The following is a 20,283-nucleotide window of genomic DNA, read 5'->3' on the forward strand; positions in this document are numbered from 1 at the left end:
CCACCTACCCTTGCAGTTACACATAACCTGTGTAGTAAAATATTTCTCACATTCACATTTTACTTACTCTTCCAAAAGGTGTGGGAGGCTCCTGATTTTTCAGGTAGTTCCCAGATCCACGGAAGAGAGGGTGGATCTCCTGCATCGTGCCAACTTCATAGTGAAGGGGACAGGATAAATATATGGTTACGACAATTTGATTTGTTACATTTCAGGACATTTAATCTCTCTACACTTCTCTCTACAATCTTTGATAAGTCCCCCAGTTCTTTCTCACAGTCCAGTGCATAAAATCATGTGGCCTGAATTTGAAGTGTTTTAAATGTAATATATTAACTGTGAGCTGTTCATTGTAAGGATACGTGAAGGATCTCTTCTGTTTTTCTGGTTGCAGCCACAGAAAATTAGATATTATACTCTAATAATAATGGTACCAGTGGTGGAACTTTCACCACTACATATGGTAAGTCCACCACAGAGTTGGAAGGAGGAAGAGGTCAAAAAAGCTGACACATATGTGCTGTGAATACTCTACTCTGTATGTGTCTGACCAGAGGCGTAGCCATAACTTTGTGGGCCCCATAGCAACATTTTGAAGGGGCCCTGTCCCAATACTTCTAGAGATAACCTTTCTGCAAGTTGTTAATTGTATGCATAATAATAGTGCTCTAGTTCAATCTCTGAATCATAGTAGTGCCTTAGTTAATGTAATGCCACATTGTAGTGCTGCCTGTACACATTACTATTACAAAGTAACCCCAGTTCACATTATGACATACAGCAGGCATGTCAAACTCATGGTCATGCAGCTGTTGTGAAACTACAAGTTCCAGCATGCTTTACCATCTGTGGAAGGTATGCTGGCAAAGCATGATGGGACTTGTAGTTTCACAACAGCTGGAGGGCCACGAGTTTGACATGCCTAAACATACAGTGACCCCAGTTCATATTATGTCACACTATAGTGAATCCACTTGATAATGTGCCACATTACAGTGCCCCAGTTAATTTTATACCACATTACAATGATCTGGACCATAGGCATAACTAGATATATTGTAGGCTACAAGGCAAAAGTTTGTAAGGGCCCTTATGTATCTACTAATGGTGAAAAATGTATATATCACATGTAATTTTGACAGGGAAGGTAGGCCCCTCTCAGCTCTGGGACCCCATAGCAGCTGCACTCCCTGTACCTATGGTAGCTACGCCCTTGTGTCTGACTAGTGGCTGCTGAAAAAAAAGGACCTTCTGCTGTTTGGAGGGCAGTGAAGGGCCCAGGAGGCTAGTGTGACATTGCCAGGTTTTTGTTTTTTTCTCCAAATTTTGCTATGGAGCCAGGGCAATGCACTGTACTGGCTAGAATGATATTCAACCAACGCACAATTCAAATGGCTTTTCATTTAGTTGTGCTGACAAGGGTAAGCCATACCGAAAAGTAAAATAAGCAGACACTAGTGCAACACCTGATATTGTTTCATGGTTTTTTGAAAACCGAGCAGTGAGAACTCAGAGTAATGACAGGTATTAGGAGTGTGTCCTTGCAACATTTTTGTTGCCAAACATGAATAAGGAAATTAAAATTGAGACTTACTAATTACTGGTCATCAAGAAAAATAAATAGTAAGAAATTAGTTTGCAGTTTCTTTTTTTCTGTAGAAGACGTAGTTGTTCAAAGAAGCAAATGTTCTGCCTGAGTGGCTGGCTCTGTATGAAAGACTAAAGACATGGTGTATATTTCATTGCATTCCAGGTTTGGTAATCTGCTTTGCACTGACTAAAGTGACTTTAAACAAATCCTTTATTTCATACCATGCTTGGATTACCTCCCATTTTCATGCATTAACCATCATAAATGGAAAACAGTATAAATAATTGTTTTGTGTAATGCATGATGTGTGTGTATAGATATGTCTGTTGTTGGTATGTTTTTAGTGGTTATGACTTTAATACTGTATCTGATTTTAGATATTGCAGTTTTATTTTATGACAGGTGCAAAATGGTACTATGTTTTAGCAGTTATATAATTTAAAAGTCCAAATGTGCACATGTATGTAACGGCTGAGTACCACTATAATATGGAGTCTCATCAATTTGTCTGTGTTACAGTATGTGTCTCTTCTGTAGCAATTTCAGCACTTCTGCCTACAGTACTCAGATCCGATTGGGTATTTGTCCCTTGATTGGTTGTCTACTTTGGATGTGAGAATGCTTCCTTCGCACTCCAAATGTCATCAGACTGTCAATCACTAACAGTCTGATGCCGTAGTGTGACCGACATCGCAGACCCATACTGCACATGCACAGTTTGGTTCTGGCAAATGTGCAAAATAACAAATATATGTACTTTGCAGCATGCGCCACAGAAGCGTCGGGACCTGAATCTGGCCCTATATCAGAAGCCGGTGTATCACTTTAAGTATATGCTCACACAGGAGGTCATGGTTAAATGGAGAAACTTTGGCCCTGATTTATCAAGCCTTGGAGAGTGATAAACTGCACGGTGATAAAGTACCAGCCAACCAGCTCTTAACTGCCATGTTACAGGCTGTGTTTGAAAAATGACAGTTGGGAGCTGATTGGTTGGTACTTTATCACCATGCGATTTATCACTCTCCAAGGCTTGATAAATCTGGGCCTATATCTGCCATAGGGCTGGTGCAAGTTTCGATGATGCATCCAACGGTGCATCTAAAAATGCACCAAGACAGATGCTGCAGGTGAGTGTCTCAGTATTAATGAAATCAGCCCCGGCTTTAGTATAAAATGCAGATGCCACTCAAAATCAGCCACTGAGTCACTATTTGCCCATACCTATAAGCTAACCATGCATCAGCGTAAATGTGAGCTGTCTACTCATGCACCTCATATCAGTTATACTGTGAAAAGAGTGGAGAAGTGAGCCTGTGGGGAAGTTTCCCATGGCAACCAATCAGCTGCTTCGTACAATTGTATAGTATGGAAATTATAAATGTTACTTCAATGCTGATTGGTTGCCATGGGCAACTTCTCCACTGGCTCACTTCTCCACTCTTTTCACTGCTTCATGAATAGACCCCATTGTGCCAATAGGGTATAGTAATATTTTTCATTAAAATTGTGGACATAGGTTAATAAAGGCGGCTTGTCACAATTTAGCTTATTAGTATCAACAGTTACAAGTTAGCCTTGGTTGTGCTGCTAAACGTAGAGTCTTCACTTTTGTGTTCTTAGCTTTGAATGAACTACTGACTTAAATGACCCTGGTCAACACAGTCACAGTCAGTGCGTAAAAAAGCCTACTGCAATGGTAACAAAATCTTTGTGAAATGCTCTTCTTTGAAACAAAGATCAACATGATATATGTATATAGTCCATGATCCTGTCATATTCTGGCTAAAGTAATTAATGGATATTGAAAGCTAGAAGGATATATGGTTTAAGAAATTGAAGAAACTCAAAGAAGGTACAGAATGTTTACACCTATTGCAGCTTCTCTTTAATGTAGAACCCTAGGGAATAAGGTCAGGGAGACTGACTGTCTGAATGCTGGATAAACAGGTAATTTGTTCACAATCTGTATGCTCTGACAGGCCATTAAATAGGTCATATATCTAAAACTGTACATCTGCTAATCCTATCTGAAACAGCTGTTATAAAGAAAACATACATATAGCATTTCTTTTTATAATGACTGTATCTTTATGTATTGGTAAATATATTGAGTTCAAACAAAACTATGGGGTCTATTTATTAAAGGGCATAAAGCCATGTTTCCAGCTAAATAGGATGATGGCATTCCTCACTGCAGTAGGATGGGTGTAATAATGCATGGTTTATGCACCTGACTGATAAAACAACATAAGCCAATAAAACTTTTACACACATCTTTACACGACATTAGTAGCTCTTTTAGTTAAGGCAAATTACTTTTATGTTTAGAGGTGCCTTGATTCAAAGGGCCTGATTCAGAGTTGCATGCAACTCCATCTGCGGACAGATCTTGCAATTTTTAACAAACTGCACATGCGTCAAAGACCGCAGATTCAATTTACAGCAATTTTGCATCTTCACTTGCAGTGCATGACTGGATGGCAACTGGAGATGCGCAGGTAGAATAATTGTGCCGTGGATGTGTCTTACAGTAGGTGTCTAGACAGAATTTGGGGCTATTCAGAAGTGACTGTATATAAAGACCTGTCTGATTTCTGCTGGATCTCTTGCTCCAGTGAGCCATAGGTAGGTGCAATGAGTCTTTTTGTTTTTTGTTTTTTCAGTCAAGTGTTCTTTATAAAAAATTTCTGTTCTCACTGGAGCCCAGAACCACCGATATTGACTATACACACGGTACGATTTTGGCTATGGCCGATTTTGACTATACTAGAAACAGCTCATTTAAATACTGGGCTTGTTTTTCAGGGGGACGTATAACGTAATCGCAGGTTTTTATCGGTCAGTACTGTACACACGTACCGATATGCACTAGATTGTCAACTGTGTAGTCACAATTGAGCTGCCTGCACAGTCTATTTTTTCCTGCTATACTGACCCCGCGGGAGCACGCATCAGCATTACAAGCTGTATTCACACGGTGCGATATGCACTATGTTTTCTACCGATATGGACTATATAGTCCATACTGTATCGGTAATTCATATCGCACCGTGTGTATGCAGCTTTATACGGAAATAAAAAAACAACACAACCAATGTGACATCATTAATATGCATTCACATAAATAATTGTCAATGAATTCAAATAAACAAATCTATACAATGTGCATTAGTGAGTGTCGTTCACTGAATAATTATGTTACAAAAAAGAAAAAAGAATCATCTGCAGCATACTTGCCTACTCTCCCGGAATGGCCGGGAGGCTCCCGAAAATCGGGTGACCCTCCCGGCCCCCCGGAAGAGCAGGCAAGTCTCCCGATTTGACGGGGTCCCCCCTGCCCATCCGCCCACTTTGTGTGTAAAGTGGGCGGTTCGGGCAGACGATGACGCGATTCTTGCTGAATCGCGTCATCATAGCCACGCCCCCTGCATTGTAATGCCGGTGATCGCGGCATTACAAAGCGGGGGGCGTGGCTTAAAGGAGACATAATCGTAACCACGCCCCGTCCCGCTCTTGCTCCGCCCCCGTACCGCCTTCGGCCCACCCCCTCCATTCGTCAGAGTGCTCCCGGCCCGCCTGTTGAGCCGACCTGGCTGCTCTCCCCCGCAGAGAGCAGCCAGAATGTCGGTAAGTATGATCTACAGGCGTCAACAATTAATGAATGTACGACCAATGTGGCAGTAAGAAGTATTCTAATCCCTAGATCTCTCAAATTCTGTTGAGGGCTCTACTAAGTGTAGAAGAGCACCACCTACTGTATCCCACTTATCCTGATATTTGGCTAGTGTGCCTCGGCTTATAAACAGCTGTCTTTCATGGTTTGCAACATCATTTACTAGGGCCCTCCACTTGCAGGTCAAGCGCACACCAGCTCCTAGCTATTATCACTTTTGCCAGTGTAGTCAGACACATAGTATACCTGTAAATAACGAGAAAGTGTATCTCCTCCAGGTCCAAGCCAAATAAGCAAATTTTAGGGCACAATAATGGAAGGGAAGACTGTATGAATTATATCCTCTCAAACAGATGCCCAAAAGGGAGAGATGCAAGGACACGACCATAAGAAATACCAAAAATCTGAATTTTCTGCTTTGCATTTTGGACAGCACGTGTCAGCTCTCAGGTCTTTCTTACAGAGAGACTGTGGTGTGGTATACTATTATGAAAGGCCTAATTTTATTTTACAAGTAGCAAAATGCCAGAGGAATGGAGGAATTTTGTGTTTATAATGTGTTACAGCATTTGACCATATACAAGCAGGGGCCTAACTTGATATTTCAAGGCCGCATAGCAAAAGTTTGTAATGACTCCTATGTACTAACCAATGGTGAAAAATCTATGTAACACGTGTCATTTTGACAAGGAAGGATGGGCCCCTCAGCTCTGGGACCTGTAGCAGATGCACCCTGTGCCTGTGGGAACTATGGGCCTAATTCCGACCTGATCGCAGCAGCAAATTTGTTAGCTAATTGGCAAAACCATGGGGGTAATTCTGAGTTGATCGCAGCAGGACATTTTTTAGCAGTTGGGCAAAACCATGTGCACTGCAGGGGGGAAAGATATAACATTTGCAGAGAGAGTTAGATTTGGGTGGGTTATTTTGTTTCTGTGCAGGGTAAATACTGGCTTTTTTATTTTTACACTGCAATTTAGATTTCAGTTTGAACACACCACACCACACCCAAATCTAACTCTCTCTGCACATGTTATATCTGCCTCCCCTGCAGTGCACATGGTTTTGCCCAACTGCTAACAAAAATCCTGCTGCGATCAACTCAGAATTACCCCCTATGGGGGTCATTCCGAGTTGTTCGCTCGTTATTTTTTTCTCGCAACGGAGCGATTAGTCGCTAATGCGCATGCGCAATGTCCGCAGTGCGACTGCGCCAAGTAAATTTACTATGCAGTTAGGTTTTTTACTCACGGCAATACGAGGTTTTTTCTTCGTTCTGGTGATCGTAATGTGATTGACAGGAAGTGGGTGTTTCTGGGCGGAAACTGGCCGTTTTATGGGAGTGTGTGAAAAAACGCTACCGTTTCTGGGAAAAACGCGGGAGTGGCTGGAGAAACGGAGGAGTGTCTGGGCGAACGCTGGGTGTGTTTGTGACAACAAACCAGGAACGACAAGCACTGAACTGATCGCACTGGCAGAGTAAGTTTCGAGCTACTCAGAAACTGCTAAGAAGTGTCTATTCGCAATTCTGCTAATCTTTCATTCGCAATTTTGAGAAGCTAAGATTCACTCCCAGTAGGCGGCGGCTTAGCGTGTGCAAAGCTGCTAAAAGCAGCTTGCGAGCGAACAACTCGGAATGACCACCTAATGTGCACTGCAGGGAGGGGGGCAGATATAACATGTGCAAAGAGAGAAGGATTTGGGTGGGTTATATTGTTTCTGTGCAGGGTAAATACTGGCTGCTTTATTTTTACACTGCAATTTAGATTTCAGTTTGAACACACCACACCCAAATCTAACTCTCTCTGCACATATTATATCTGCCTCCCTTGCAGTGCACATGGGTGGTCATTCTGAGTTGTTAGCTCGTTGCCGTTTTTCGCAACGGAGCGATTAGTTGGAAAATGCGCATGCGCATGGTACGCATCGCGCATGCGCTAAGTACTTTCACACAAAACTTAGCAGATTTACACAAGGCCGACTGACGTTTTTACATCGCTAGAGGGATCGTAGTGTGATTGACAGGGAGTGGGTGTTTCTGGGCGGAAACTGGCCGTTTCCAGGGAGTGTGCTAAAAAACGCAGGCGTGTCAGGTAAAAACGCAGGAGTGGCTTGAGAAACAGGGGAGTGGCTGGCCCAAAGCAGGGCGTGTTTGTGACATCAAACCAGGAACTAAACGGACTGAGCTGATCGCAATCTAGGAGTAAGTCTGGAGCTACTCAGAAACTGCTGCAAATTATTTAGTAGCAGTTCTGCTAATCTTTCGCTCACAATTCTGATAAGCTAAGATACACTCCCAGAGGGCGGCGGCCTAGCGTTTGCAATGCTGCTAAAAGCAGCTAGCGAGCGAACAACTCGGAATGAGGGCCATGGTTTTGCCCATTAGCTAACAAATTTGCTGCTGCGATCAAGTCTGAATTAGGCCCTATGTCCTTGCATACAATATATCAGTTCTGAACTTCTAGGTCTCCTGTATTTGAATGTGCTGTGTTAATTGTGCCATATTCATGCCATTGCTGCAGTCTTTCAGTAGATTACAACTACTCAAAAATTAGAACAAGGAAAAAGGAAGAGAAATACTTTCAGGTTTTGGGAGCATTCATTGTGGCATATATATATATATATATATATATATATAATACAGTTGTGCTCATAAGTTTACATACCCTAGCAGAATTTGTGATTTTCTGGCCATTTGTCAGAGAATATGATTGATAACTCAAAAACTTTTCTTTCACTCATGGTTAGTGGTTGGGTGAAGCCATGTATTGTCAAACAACTGTGTTTACTCTTTTTAAATCATAATGACAACAGAAACTACACCCAACAGAGCAGCGGTGAATAGATGCTGTGCGCATGCTCACAGCGTCTATTCAGTGGAGACAGGAGGAGAGGTGACATGCCAGCAGTTCACGGAGCGCTGGGCATGCCCCCTCACTGATGAAAACGGGGCGTGGCTTGCGTTTGTGGGTCCTCCGCAAAGCCACCCCCTTTTCATAGGCCACCCCCCCCCCATTTTAATAGGCCACACCCCTTTTCAGGAGCGCACTCGATTTTGCCGCGCGTGTGTCCCTCTTTCATAAAGAGGAAAGTTGGGAGGTATGCTATAGGGAGAGGGTTAGAGTTAGGGTGCAGGAGTGGAAGGTTAGGGTTAGGCTGCAGGAAGGGAGAGTTAGGCTGCGGAAGGGAGGGGTAGGGTTAAGGATAGGGTTATTTTAGTTGCTTAAACCTGCCAGGATTATGGCAGTCAGGATGCTGATGTCTGTATTCTAACTGCAGGCATCCGTACTGCCGGTATCTCTTACCCAACCTGATATTTACATGTGGATAAGTCGTTTAACATCATATACTATATTCTATATCAACACATAGAAATGACTTTCAGTGCTTGTGATCATCCCACAGGTGTATCTATAATGGGTGCAAAGTGTATGGTGCACTTGGGTCCCTGGGTCCAAGGGGGCTACACACTGCACACCCTGCACCCATTAAATTATACTCACCTTTCTGTCGGCCAGCACTGGCTGCAAAGCAGCAAGTACCTCCGTGGCTATTTTCAGGTGATTCACTCATGCGCAATAGAGATGTCCCCAGGAACGCAGCGCAGGCACCATGTTCCTGCAGTACTGTTCATGCCCAGTACACTCTGGCACAATACCAGAGTCTACTACACCACCAGAGAGGAGCGGGCCCAATCGGAGTCTGCACATGGCCCCCCTCCATTCTTAAAGCACCTCTGGCTTATCCCCTTTCCTTTTCCCTTACTTTATTTCAAAATAGGTTTCACCCGGATAGACCTTAGATATACTGTATACTGTTTCCATTTCATTCACCACATCTTTACTTACAGTATATGCTTAGTTCATTCTATGCCTCTGAGGTAAAGGAGCGTGGTAGTATCAAGATCAAATAAATTGCAATAATTAAACATTTTGTAATATGAATGATTTGAAGGTGGGTTATAAGATGTATGTAAACTTTTTTTTTCTCTACTGATAAATCTCTTTTTAAACCATAATGGTGGTACTCCCCTCAGGTGCTAGGATCACCAGGCTGCTGGGAGAGCTCACTCTAGCAGTGAGTACTTTGAAAAGCAGACCTTGAGGAGAAATTGCAGCCTCTTGAACTCAAAGAGTTATGCTGATGGTATTAGTGGTGTGAACCCTGACTCCTCCCAAGCACAGCTGTTGAATACTGAGGCCTTGCTGACGTTCATGTGAAGTGCCTTCACTTGCAGCCTGATGCCATTGCAGAGTTGATGTTCCACAGTAATATCACTAGAACCCCGACTTTGAGGAGAAGCTTGTTGGCTGGGAGGACAGGAGGGTTGACGGTGTTGAGGAACTCCATGGGGTACTGGACCTTGTAGACCATTTGCACCACCGACTCCACAGACCTGTACTCTATTTGTGCTCCTTTAAACAACTGAAGTAGAGTGTCATTAATGATGGTAGCCTTGTTGTTCTTAAGGTCAGAATGGCTCATAGGTCTGCTAGGGTAATCACTACTGAGTCTAGTCCTGCTGGGATGGGTACTTTTTCTGTGAACTCGAGATACTCTCCATCCAGAGAGACTGCTGTTCCCTCCCTCCTGTTCTCAACCCCCTGTGCCCTGAGCACCTGCCAGAGCTATTAATATGAGCTATAAGCGGGTGGCCAGTCACAGGGTGGGTGAACCCAGTGAGGGAGTCCAAGCAGCAGTTGACAGGTAGTCTGCTGTTCCCCCTCCTGTGCTTACCTGTAGGTCCCTGGTGGCTGCCTTGTATAAGAGCTATGCAATTGCCAGCAGCTAGGAATTCATCACTAAACATATAAGAAAATTATGATTTTGGTGTAGGCACTATCTATATTTGTTGGATGTGCTGTTTTCCATACCATTACAGCAGTAACCCAATCATTACAGACACCAGATACTCTAATTAAACAAATGTATTTAACTACAGAAAGATTACTAACAACAATGCTCAGCAGAAGCATACTATAGATGAGTGCACATCAGAATAGATAAGTGCCTGTGCGCTGTTTGATCATGTGCTGCTGTATCTCTCTCCAGGGTTCCCACATGGGGGGATAATGCAAGTCGTCAGTAGTGACTCCTGACCAGCTACAGCAAACCACTGTTCTTGCAAAGAAACTCCTTAGTGCCACCCCTGACAGAATCTGAAATATAGAGGAGATTTGACCTACAAAGTAGAGCAGCAGGAGATTTATGACTGAAACGGGAGCTACCCTCAGGATGCAGGAGGGTAGGCAACTATGTATCTAATATATCTTCAGTGGTACATGTAAACAAAACAACACCTCAGATAGAGTAGAATGACCTTAAAATGCCTTCTGGCAATTTCCTTCAGATTACCTGCAGGTAGGGAGGTGTGGGTGGGAGGTGCACGGGTAATGGGGCTGTGCAAACCTTGTGGGGCCAAGATGATGCGATTCTCTACAAATTGTGTCACCTAACTCCCAGACCAACCACTTTTCTATAAAAGTGGACGGGACGTATATGGGAAGTTGGTCAACTTAGCTGGGAGTCTGTGAGAGCATTTTTGGGAAAGTAGACAATTGTGGCTCTTTGTTATTCTTAAAATGTGAGATTCTCTACACTTTTATTGCTCAGGAGAGAGTAGGTAGAGAAAAAACACTCGTACTATTTGGAAATGTCTAAAAGCTACCTAATGGGCTGAACTTTCCTCTCTGTTATATAAGGGCCGAAACTAGGATTCAGTCATCCGGGGCAAGGCAGTAATTCGGCGCCCCCGCCACCACCACCACCATCAAAAAAAAATAAAAAAAAATGCCACCACAACTATAGTACTGTATCTGCCCTTTCAGACATTTTTCAACCATGAATCTTTCATGGTTGAATGGCTCCGAAGGGGCTCCGGAGCCATTGCAACAAAAGTAGCAATGGCTCCGGAGCCCCTTTGTCACACCTTTCACATCTTGCGCGATATTATTATTATTATTATTATTATTACATTTTATTTATAGGGCGCCACAAGTGTTTTGCAGCGCCGTACAAAGGACACTACAGGGAGACAAAACTCAGCATAACAGTAAATAAATAACAAAAATAGAGTACAGGTAACAAAGAGCACCACAATTCTCAAAACATAATACAGCTAAGATGTAAGTAGCGAGGGAGTAATCATCGTACTACTTGGGCTGGCGGCCATAGGTAGAGATGAGCCTTTACCAGCAGGAGAAAAAGCGTGTAAAGATGGTCGCTGAGTAGGAGAGAGCTGTGAGTGAAATGTATCGACAAGAGAGCTTTGACAACAAGAGGAAAGAGGGCCCTGCTCTGAAGAGCTAACAATATAGTGGGAAGGGGCGACAGACAGATGACATGAGGTGCAAGCAAGGGGGAGGTAGCCTGATGGCAGTATGTAAGCAAAGCAGAAATGTTCAAGGCATGAGGCAGGGGGGGTGGAGGAGCAGCCTCAGGACTAGGTTATGCATCGGAAGGGTACGCTTTGATGAATAGGTGGGTTTTCAGTGCCCGTTTCAAGCTTTGCAAGGTCGAGGATAGTCTAATGGAGTGGGGGAGCGTGTTCCACTGAAGGGGTGCAGCACGGGCAAAATCTTGAACTCGAGCATGGGAAGCAGTGACCAGGGTAGAGAAGAGGCGACGGTCATTGGCCGACCGTACGGGTCGGGAGGGAGTATGAAGGGAGAGAAGGTTGGAGATGTAGGGAGCAGTGGAATTAGAGATGGCCTTGTATGTGAGGGTGTTGAGGAGTTTGAAGAGTATTCTGTAGGGGAATGGAAGCCAGTGCAGATTTTGTCGAAGGGGAGTGGCAGATGTGGAATGGCGGGAGAGGAAGATAAGCCTAGCTGCGGAGTTGAGGACAGATCGGAGGGGAGAAAGATGGGAGCAAGTGAGGCCAGTGAGGAGAACATTGCAGTAGTCGAGTCATGAGATGACCAGTGAGTGGATGATAAGTTTAGTTGTACTCTGAGAGAGAAATGGCCTGATGCGAGCAATGTTGCGTAGCTGGAACCGACAGGATTATGCCAGAGCTTGGATGTGGGCTGCAAAGGAGAGGGAGGGGTCAAGAGTGACGCCCAAGCAGCAGAGTTGGGGAACGGGGGAGATGATGGTGTTGTCAACAGTGATAGAGATATTGGTAGTGGGTGTTACTCTGGCTAGGGGAAAGATAATGAGTTTAGCTAGATAGATAGATAGATCGATAGATAGATAGATAGATAGATAGATAGATAGATAGATAGATAGATAGATAGATAGATAGATAGATAGAATGGTGGAAACATTTCAAAAATTAAATGTGCAAATTTATTTATTGCTATTTATTAAAAAATAGTACATATTATATGTTTTTTTATTATAGTAATGTACTTATCTTTATAAATAAAGACGCACTTTCAATTTTGGAAACCAGTGTCCACCAGCCATTTTCTTTAACATCATAAGGTGGTTAACACCAAAGGTTTCTCCTTCATATGCCATTTAAATGTAGCTGCCAGCGCAAATGAGGAAGCAGGCATCCACTTACCCTGCACTGTAAATAATTTTCAGTACAGCCTGCACTAAAGAGTAAATCATTTACAGTGTAGGGTAGGTAATCGTCTGCATCCTCATTTGCAATGGCAGCTACTGTGCTCAAAGAAAAGGGCAAAACATCAGCACAGTATTCACTCCCTCCCCCCCCCTTCCTTTTCTCTAAGTGCACCACTGCCAGCATGCACCTTTCTTTATTTTGGGGGGTCGTGGGTTCTTTCCCGGCCGCCGGACTCTCCGCCTCTGACTTCTCTCCCTCTCTCTCTGTGCATGTGATGTCACATGCATGTGCGACGTTATGACGTCACACGCACAAACCATAGTGAGCCTCTGGAGCCAGCACCCAACAAGTCACCAGGCTGCCAGCGGGAGGCATCGCAAGTGCAGCACCAGAACTGGCCTCCCTAGCGCTACCTACAATCCACCACCTGGGGCACGTGACCCCCTAGCCCCCCTAGTTGACCCCATGCTTAGGCAATGCCTTCTGTTAGCATCTTTACCACATAAGAAGATGCAGGGCCGTAATTAGGGTGGTGTCACTGGAGCTCGCCACACAGCATATATGTCATGTGGGCGGAACTGGCCACATCCACCCGTGATCACCACTGTCTGCACTGCCCCCAGCTGCACTGCTCACTACAATCTATAGTAGTGACTGTGTGGCCGGCTCCTTCTCTGCCAGACGCACCGCTACTAATATATATTACAGCAGGCAATGCAGATGCTGCTTGCCCAGTGTGCTCTTCCCCCGTCTCCCACAGTGTTTGCAGGGACTGGGAAAGATGTCATCACGTCTCTCCTCTCCACACCCCAGCAGTGACATGCTTGGGCTTGTGAGGAGCTGTTATCTGTGTACGGCACTGTTGCATAATGTGAATTAGGTGGTACTATAGTGTGGCCATTGCCCTTCCCCACAATGCTACAGACTTTTTTTTTGTTGGAGGGGGGGCACTATCCCTATTTATAATATAGGAGGGGGACAGGGGCACCAATGCCTTTTCTGGCAGAGGGAACCAAAATGTTTAGTTACAGCTCTGACCAGAGGTGTAGCTAGGCGCCATGGTGCTTGGAGCAAGGGTATGTTTTGGCGCCCTCCTCCCCTGTACTGAATTGAGAGACTAGCTAACATGTGGTGGCATGTTACACTTGAAAATAAACAATATTTAAAAATCCTAAATTGGTGACAGGGGCTGGTTCTAAACCTCGTGGAGATCAGAGCGAAAGTTTCCTTTGGGGGGCCCCCATGTTTAAAATAGGGTCAGTGCATGCCGAAGGCTTTCAACAACATTATAGGGGCATGGCAGTATGGACGGTGTAATGGTTAGCATTACTGCCTCACAGCACTGAGGTCATGGGTTTGATTTCCACCAAATAACTTTGTGGAGTTTGTATATTCTCCCCATGCATATGTGTGTATTATATAAATAACTGGTAATAATAACTAAACAATGGCTTCATTGTGAAGGTGCGTGGCCACAGAATAGTACCAATTCACATTGTACCGCACAGTAGTACCCCTTATACACATTATGCCACACAGTAGAGCCCCTTATACATGTTACACCACACACTAGAGCCCCTTATACACGTAACACTATGACTGAGCCCCTTATAAACATTACATCATGGTAGAGCCGCTATGAAAGTAGCTGTGTTTAACTATTTACTTGTTTAATTCAAATAAATGAAAAACACTATATATGCCCCAACTTACCTGACCTCACAACCCCCAATTCCTTAATGAAAATAAAGCCCCAAATGTGACCCCCCACAGACCTGATAACCCCCCAATCTGATAATCTCCCAATGCCTCAATGAAACTAATGCGCCAAATGTGAACCCCCACAGACCTGAAACTCCCCCCCAAACACTCAGTAAAAATAATGCACCAACATTGTCTCTGCCCCCCGATTTCATAATCCCCAATGCCTTAATGAAAATAATACCCTAATACTGTTAGTCCAGACCTGATAATCCCACTATGTTCAATGAAAAAAATGTACCACAACTGCAGCTTCTAATGCAGAGAGAGGTGCTGCAGTAGTAGCTGGAACAGAGAGAGGCGCTGTAGCATCAATGTAGAGAGAAGTGCTGCAGCATCAATGTAGAGAGAAGTGCTGCAGCAGCCTGACAGTGTGAGGTGCTCCAGCTTCTAATGCAGAGAGAGGTGCAGGGGCAGAGAGAGGTGCTGCAGCAGTAGCTGGGGCAAAGAGAGTTGCTGCAGCATCAATGTAGAGAGAAGTGCTGCAGCAGCCTGACAGTGTGAGGTGCTCCAGCTTCTAATGCAGAGAGAGGTGCAGGGGCAGAGAGAGGTGCTGCAGCAGTAGCTGGGGCAAAGAGAGTTGCTGCAGCATCAATGTAGAGAGAAGTGCTGCAGCATCAATGTAGAGAGAAGTGCTGCAGCAGCCGGGGAAGAGAGAGGTATTAGAGCAGCCGGGGCAGAGAGAGGTTCTGTAGAAGCTAGGGCAGAAAGTGGTGCTGCAGCAGCTAGGGCAGATAGAGCTGCTGCAGCATCTGAAATAGAGACATGTGGTGCAGCTTCCAGAAAAGAGAGGTGCTGCAGCAGCTGGGGCAGAGAGTAGTGTTGCAGGACAGGCGTAACCCTGCTGCACAACTACAAGCAGACAGCGAGACAAATAAAGAGGGAGGGCTGAGCTCCGGCATGTGTCGGCTTTCAGTGTCTCCTGTTGTTGCCTCTGGCCTGCCCTGTTCCCTACCTAGTCTCTGAGTCAGTGTGCGCCCCCTCTGCTTCTTCTGCTCTGCGGCTGCTAGTACAGTGACCCTCGGGAAGGTCGGTGGTGGGCCGCAGCGCACCCTCTAACTTGTTCGGCGCCCGAAGCTTGTGCTCCACCGGAGCCACCCTTTGCTACACCCCTGGCTCTGACGGGACATTATTGGAACCTGAGCTGTAACTATGCAGTGTTAATCTCCATAACTTTATCTCCTATTCACACAAACTCACATGAAAATAGTCTTGGAGCAAAAAGTGTTACGTTCTAACCTTGTTGACTCATTTGAGATGAATGATTACCTTTCCTTTTCAGAGTGTAATTGGCAGACATTCCCTTTTCATTCACTGTGCTCGCCATGGCCATAATCCTATTATTTAAATTCAATGGTTTTTGTACTTCCAGTGCTAGCTTTGGCACTGATAGCACAATTACTGGACTGCCCCACATGGAACATGGTAATGGGACAATATATGAGGTGCCAGTCCTCAAAGATTACAGCAACATTCTGTCTAACAAATGACCTTTGGTAGTATTTACATACTGAAATCATAGAGCTTGATAAAGTCATATCACAGTTGTACCAACAAGTGTGTTTGTTCTTGGGAGAGATGTTTGCTATGTGTTTCCTAATCTCCTATGTGATGGAATAGTAAATGATGATTGTAATCTGCAACCCACTGAAAAAATAGTTTTAGCATGTTTTTTTTTACTAAAGACTATCAAACAAATACATTTTATCACTGAAAAATATTGTATGTTAGAAATCAATTAATCAAAACGGGTTAAGGTTATTATACTATGTAGCCAGTTGTTCTCATTTGTTTTCTGTGTGGGATTTGTGTGTTCTACCCATGGTTCATCGTTTTTCTTCTTCTGTTCTGGTTTCTTTAATGCTTACACACATTCAAAAGAGTACAAACCCATTCCGTGAAGTTAATTGGCTACAAGAAAATGTAACCTGTTTGTATGTGTGGTAGGGACTGTAACTGCTACAGGGGAGATCCGGTCTGAAGGTCGACAGTGTCTAGGTCGACAATGTTTAGGTCGACCACTATAGATCGACAGTCACTAGGTCGACAGGGTTTCTAGGTCGACATGTTCTAGGTCGACAGGTCAAAAGGTCGACATGAGGTTTTCACATTTTTTTCCTTTTTTTTTCCTTTTTCATACTTAACAATCCACGTGGACTACGATTTGAACGGTAACCTGTGCCGAGCGTAGCGGTAGTGGAGCGAGGCACCTTGCCCGAAGCATGGCGAGCGAAGCGAGCTATGCGAGGGGACATGGGGCACTAACTGGGCTTCCCAGTCACTCTACGAAGAAAACTACACCAAAAAAACATGAAAAACTCATGTCGACCTTTTGACCTGTCGACCTAGAACATGTCGACCTAGAAACCCTGTCAACCTTCAAACCCTGTTGACCTAGGGACTGTCGACCTACAGTGGTCGACCTAAACATTGTCGACCTAGACACTGTCGATCTAATGATCCACACCTGCTACAGGGATATGTACTGGTGAAACAATGGTTGTAATCTGCAGAGTAATATGTTATTTACAGTATATGTATATAAATAGTAATAAATAATACAGGTACACCACTGGTTTTCTGGCCCGTTTTGACGGACTATCGGTGGTAACCTGCTCCTGCTGCTGACACTGGGAGGAGTGGCCACGTCTGGTTGAGTTCATAGTTCTGGGTGTTGTCGTTTCTAGAACACAGCGATCATGCAGAAGAAATACAACTTCCAAAGTTAACTGCGGCGGACTTTGAAGGTGCTGTCCTGCTCCTATTCCTCCTGATCCCCCCCCCCTCCCCACACCCACACACACCACAGCGCAACTCCCCCCTGCAGCCTAATCCTAGAGCCCACGCAGACTGATGTGTCCGGAATAAAAGGGGTGCTGGACCATTAGTTGTCGGAAATCGGTGGTGTACTGTATCTGTGATAATGACAACATAATGTTTCTTTTTTTTTTTTTATAAAATACTGAATGGGCCAGCAATACTTGGATGAAAATGGTGTACACATAAACAACCAAAGCACTGGAACTACTGAACAGTTGGGCACAATGGAACTTCCCCATTAATTATGCCACAGCTATTACAGTTAGCTTGCAGTTAACATTTATGTTCTTTTGTAATGTGTAAATGAAACATTGAAAGAAAAAAAAACCCAGGGCTGTTGCTGGTGTTAGATTAACGTGAATATCCTCAGTCTCATCTGCAAGTAATCCTTTAGAATTGCGCAAGGGTTGTTTCCACAAGTTGACGTGTAAAAGATGACACCCCATACATACAGTTGATCCCCTGCAGATCAGCATATAATCTCTATCCGGTAAAATCAACAATTACTTCAGCGGAGTAAATATTACCTGAAATTAAAATTCCATGGTCAGTAAATAAAAGTCTCATAATACAAAATAAACAAAGGCCCAGGTCGGCTGTTACAATGCAAAGTTTTCTTAGCACGGTACGTCCTTATCTAAGCACTAGCACCATTTAAAAGTAAAGCTGTTCATTGAATAGCAAGGTGTGTACAAGTTTCAGAAAAGCCTGTTTTGTGGTGTGATGCATTTAGAAGCCATTTAGTCTAATACAGCCTTGACTACAGAACCCAGTGCTGTAACTAGGCATTTTAGCGCTGTGTGCAAGAAACGGCATTGGCGGCCCCTCCCATGCAAGATAGGGGCAGTGTGCGGCGTAGGCGCGTGAAAAATATATAGGGGCGTGGCTACACGGGGAAGGGGCATGGCCACAAAATAATACCAATTCATACTACGGTGCACAGTAGTCTCCATTATTCAAATTACGCTGCACGGTAGCACCACTACACCAGGTAGAGCCCCTTTTACACATTACAGCAGACAGTCCCCCTTTTTACACATTATGGCAGACAGCGTCCCCTTTTTACACATTACGGCAGACAGCGTCCCCCTTTTTACTCATTATGGCAGACAGCGTCCCCTATTTACATATTACGGCAGACAGCGTCCCCCTTTTTACACATTACGGCAGACAGAGTCCCCTTTTTACACATTACGGCAGACAGCGTCCCCATTTTTACACATTACGGCAGACAGCGTCCCTTTTTACACATTGTGGCAGACAGCTTCCCCTTTTTACACATTACGGCAGACAGAGTCCCCTTTTTACACATTACGGCTGGAATCGTCCCCCTTTTTACACATTACGGCAGACAGCGTCTCCTTTTTTACACATTACGGCAGACAGCATCCCCCTTTTTACACATTACGGCAGACAGCGTCCCCTTTTTACATATTACGGCAGACAGCGTCCCCTTTTTACACATTACGGCAGACAGCCTTTTTCAGAATAGATAGAGAAATAGAGAGAGAGAGAGATATAGAGACAGATACTTACCATCGCTCCTTGTGCTGGCAGATCCCTCGGTGCCAGCAAGGGAGAAGGAGGAGGAGGGAGGGGCACTGGAGCCGCAGCAGCGCTATGTAATTGGTAGAGGCGCCGCTGCAGCAGTCCCCTCTCTTTCCGTATTGGCTGCCCGCCGCCGCTGTGAATGCTGGGATGAAGGAACCGCATCCCAGCATTCACAGCAGCACCGGGCAGCCAATACGGAAGGAGAGTGGACTGCTGCAGTGGCGCTACTACCAATTACATAGCGCTGCTGCGGCTCCAGTCCCCCTCCCTCCTCCTCCTTCTCCGCTGCCTCCAGCGCTGCAGCTCTCCTCCTCAGCGCGGCGCACACAGAGGCGGCGTGTAATGAGTCAATTTGACTCATTACATGCCGCTGGCCGTTGCGCCCTCAGGGCAACTGCGCTGTGTGCCAGGCACACCTGGCACACACGTAGTTACGGCCCTGACAGAACCACAATGAGATGCAATTGTTTTTGATTACAAGTACCTAAATCTGAGAAGTGATATTGTCCCACTGAATTTATTCATACTATAGTTAAATGCAACTTGTTCTTAAATAGGACTGCAAGGCATATTAGCTGTACTGTGATTGTGGTTAGGATGTGACAAGCAAGTTTGGACCTTGACAAGACATTTCCGAATTGCAGGCAATATAAGAATGTACAGTAAGTCAGTGGAAGGAACTTGTCTTTTTGGGCTAAATGTACAGATGTGTCCTCCATCGTTGCTGCAGTCACGGTAAACAGACCTTCTAGTTGCGCCTAGTCGCGAGTACCTACAAGTGCCTGGCGTCTTTTTGTGCATTTTTTCCCGAAAGTGCGCCTTATTCACATCGCTGCTGATTAAACTGATATGAGCATGCCTATTGTGACAAGAACACTGGGATAGTGTTTGAGGGCAGGTATATTTGTCCCAGGTTCTTGTCTTACATGTTTTAGAAAATGTTAACTTCTAGGAAAAATGCTTTTTGTTTTGTCTGAACCTTTTCAGTTTGCTGTAAAAGCTGGGTAAAGGCTCTGAGAGAGAGATAAGGCGAGTTCTAGACATTGGGCCCAGTTCGGGTCTTTGGCCTCACAGAGGGCTAATCAGGGTTTCAGCTGTGTAAGAGTGATATAGTGCTTCTAACCTGATTAGTAGGGGCAGACTGCCTGGGAAGGCTGCAGGATCTGTGTGTGAGAGACACGCTTTCTGATGCAAGTAAGCTATACAGTATGTACTGAAGAACTCTGTGTTTTGTTTAGTGACAGTTAGGAACATCTTATGTTTAGTTAGTGCCGGACAGGCAAGGTATTTTTATTTTGGGGTTTGTTTTATTTTCTGTTTCAATAAAACTGGCCGGGGTCAGTTGTACCAGAAACTGGACTTGTGTTG

General features: G+C 44.6%; 1 protein-coding gene across 7 annotated transcripts in view; it reads left to right on the top strand.

Moving 5' to 3' along the window:
- BMPR1B (bone morphogenetic protein receptor type 1B) overlaps positions 1–20,283 on the top strand; it is an 804,535-nt gene that overhangs the window by 39,040 nt on the left and 745,212 nt on the right. The window contains exon 2 of one of the 7 annotated variants that reach the window (XM_063917497.1): positions 4,061–4,219. The exons of the other annotated variants lie outside the window; for them this stretch is intronic. The gene's annotated coding sequence lies outside the window, so the exon portion shown is untranslated. The remainder of the gene's footprint in view (positions 1–4,060; positions 4,220–20,283) is intronic. 7 annotated transcript variants of the gene reach the window in all.

The sequence above is a fragment of the Pseudophryne corroboree genome, chromosome 1 (assembly GCF_028390025.1).
Source record: "Pseudophryne corroboree isolate aPseCor3 chromosome 1, aPseCor3.hap2, whole genome shotgun sequence".
NCBI lineage: Eukaryota > Metazoa > Chordata > Amphibia > Anura > Myobatrachidae > Pseudophryne > Pseudophryne corroboree.